Raw genomic sequence first — 3689 nt, 5'->3', positions numbered from 1 at the left:
CTTCCGAGGTGCCAGACACCTGCCGAAGCTCTCAGCTGCCAAACTAATCTCCAGGACACGTGTCGTCACCACAACGGCTTGCACAAAGTCCCACATTGGAACTTTGTGCAAAGCTCCCACTTTCACTTCCCTATAAATAGGGAACAGTACCCAGGTAAAAAACCGGACTACTCTCCCACTTTTACTGTTACTCTGCCAGAATTACTACTTGTAATTGACTTAGGCATCGGAGAGCTTTCGGCCGGCACCACACCGGTGTCCGAAGCTTGACGATTGCTTCTCCTCTTTTTACCTTCTACAGGTCTCTCACCAACCCATTTCACCAAGGGCCTCAGCCCTCTTCTCTGCTGAAGACTCAGCACATCTGATCACTAAGTTGAACTCAATATTGGCCGGGCCATTTTGAGCATCAACAAGAGTGTTGAAGGTAAAGACATTTGGTTCAAGACCAAGTTTGAAGAATTTTCCCAATACAGACAAACTAAACCCCATTTGATTCAGATGACAATAACAATTAATGAAAATGGTTAGAGTATAAACAGTAGGTCCAATTCCGGACGCACCCATTTGGTTATATAATGAGATGACGGCCGAGTAATGTTTCAATTTTGCAACTTGACCCAAGATTTTACTGAAACGGACAACAGAAGGCAGAGGGCGCATTTGAAGCATTCTATCGAACACATTGAAAGCATCCTCAACATTTGTGATTTTGGGTAAGTCTCTTTTTGGCTGCTCTAGTTGGTTTCTTGTAGATTTGATTGGTTTAGAAGGTTGAGAGTGAAGGAAAGCAAAGTAATCGTTGGCGAAAACAACAACAGTGGAGTTAGAGTGAAGACAAGGCATACCTCTCCATCTCCTGCTGATGCAATAAGAAGAAGAAGAAGCAGCTATATTCCGCATCATCATCTTCAGCACCTCAGTGAGTCAGTGAGTCTCAGCCAACCTTCAACATTTGGGAAGCGAGATCAAATCTCGAAAGGGAGCGGCGGAGCTCTTAAGTGCGTGGATGATGATCCAGTCGACAAAAACTTTGTTTCGATGAGTTTCGAATTAGATTTCCTTTCTAATTGCATTTAGGCAACAACTTCGAGAACAATGCTATGTCGGGAAAGGGTTGGGCTTTTCTTTTTCGTCATTTTTACAAAAAAATTATTTCAGTGGGTTAATTGTTACCAATGAATTATCTCGAGTCCTCATCAATATTTTTTAATTTTTTATCTTTAAGGTGCCATATTTATATCCTCATGAAAATTAAACCCATGCAATTCTGTGGGAAGTAATCAAAATATTGAGTAATATCAGTGCCATATTTATGTCCTTGTCTCTCACATTTTAAGTTTTGGATACTTTTTTTGCTATCTTTTTGTAAGATCCCACATCAACCAACGGAGAGGGGGTGATGTACCTTATTTGTGCACACCCGCATCTATCTAGCACGAGGCCTTTTGGGAGCTCATTGGCTTTGGAGTCGTAGGAACTCTGAAGTTAAGCGAGTTGGGAGCCAGAGCAATCCCAGGATGGGTGACCCACTGGAAAGTTGCTCGTGAGCTCCCAGAAACAAAACCGTGCAGGCAGAGAGGGGGGCCCCAAGCAGACAATATCGTGCTACGGCGGAGCCGATCTCGGGATGTGACAATTTGGTATCAGAGCCACTCTGCCGTGTGGTGCGAGTGTACCGACGAGGACGTCGGGCCCTTAAGGGGGGTGGCTTGTAAGATCACACATCAACCAACGGAGAGGGGGTAATGTACCTTATTTGTGCACACCTGCATCTATTAGCACGAGGCCTTTTGGAAGCTCATTGGCTTCGGAATCGTAGGAACTCCGAAGTTAAGTGAGTTGGGAGCCAGAGCAATCCCAGGATGGGTGACCCACTGGGAAGTTGCTCGTGATCCCGGGATGTGGCACTTTTATACTATTTTATAGAGCATTTACTCCAACAACAAAAAATAAATATATTTTCATGTATTATAACGTCTACAACTATACTTCCTATTTTTTAGGTAAAATTTAGCTTAGAAACTAAAAAGCTATGTTTCCTCATCATTATTACAAAGAGTTAACTGGTGATTTACCCCCCTGAACTTTTACCTAGCTTTTGATTCTCCCAATATCTTTTTTTGATTTATAAATATAAAATGAAGGATATGAACTTCTTTTTTTTTGGCCAATTTCCCCCCTACCGTTTAAATCCTCAACATTTCATCCAATTTTCAGCTAAACCATTTTTACAAATTATTTTTTTGGAAAAAATTGAAGAAAAAGAGTACCATCCTCCACCCCCATAGACCCTTCCCCCCACCTCCCCCTTTTGTATTTTTCATCCCCCGAACCCGGCCCACCCTCCCTCTCCTCCGGGTTTTTATTCTCCTCCCATTCCCCCATGACCACCACCCTCCACTCGTAGACCAATCCCTCACCCCACATACCCCTTCCCTCACCTCCCCCCTTATGTTTTTTTACCCCCGAGCCCAGCCCACCTCCCTCCCCCTTGGGTTTTCTTCTCCTCCCATTCCCCGTGTGACCATCACCCTTAACCCTCAGATCAATCCACCACCCTACAGATCCCTCCCCCCTCCTCCCTATTCTTTTTGTTCTCTCCCCCCAGTCAAGACCCATCCCCCCAGCCCCATCCTTATTCTTTTTGTATTTAATTGATTAAAAAATGAATAAAAATTAAAAATTAAACTCTCCCCCCCCAATCCTAATTTCTACTCCCCCAAAACTTGAAAAAAAATTTTGGTTGGTTTTTTATTTGATTTGATTTTATTGTTATTTTAAAGATATAATTTTTTATTCATTTTTTTGTTTTAATATAAAAATACAATTTTGCCCTTGTATTTAACATAAAAAAATTACAAAATTGACGGCAGGACTATTTGTCCTAATGAAAATGAAGTTAAAAGACAATGAGAATGATTTTGGAAATTGAAGGACTCAAACGCAAATTGAGTATAAATTCAGGGACTAATAAAATGATTAACCTTTTTATTTAGAGTATTTTATAGAGAGGTAGTTGTGTCATACATTTATGTTCTAGCATTGGACAGACAAAAAAAAAAAAAAAAAAACAATTCATGTCGTTCCTCCTATCTTTTTGTTACACTCCAAAAACTTGGTCTGGATGGATGTGAAAAACTTAGTTTATAAGTTGGTCCTTCAGTATCCCCAGCCCATTAACTCCTGACAGCTGTCAAACACTTTCGACACTTCAAATATTTTTTTTTTTCAAGCCTACTCCACCGTTTTTATTCCCCCCTGCAACTCAAAGTCCTCTTCTTCTCCCTCATCTCTCCCTCTCTCTCTTCTCATCGACTCTCTCTCTCTCTCTCTTCTAATCGAGTCTCCCTTTCATCTCTGCCTCTCTTCCCTGCAGCTCAATCCCCTTTCTCTCTCCCTCACTCAAAATGTTTTTTTTTTTTTTCACGTCTGTTCCATCCGTGTTCCCTTTGCAACTTAAACCCCCCTTATTCTCTCCCATATATCACCCCTCTCCCCCCTCCCCCCCCCCCCCCCCCCCCGAAATTTTTTTTTTACGGAGAATTTCTTTTTTTTTTCCCCACCCCCCGGGAGAATTTAAAATAAAACCCGCCGCGGTGTTGTGTTAGGGACCCCCCCCCCCTCTTTCTTTTTTTTTTTTGTGCCGGGAGGGTGGGTGGAAAACAAAAAAGAAAAGAAAAGTTTTT

Source organism: Prunus persica, chromosome G3, assembly GCF_000346465.2.
Source record: "Prunus persica cultivar Lovell chromosome G3, Prunus_persica_NCBIv2, whole genome shotgun sequence".
Classification (NCBI taxonomy): Eukaryota; Viridiplantae; Streptophyta; class Magnoliopsida; order Rosales; family Rosaceae; genus Prunus; species Prunus persica.
Note: the sequence above shows the minus strand (reverse complement) of the source record.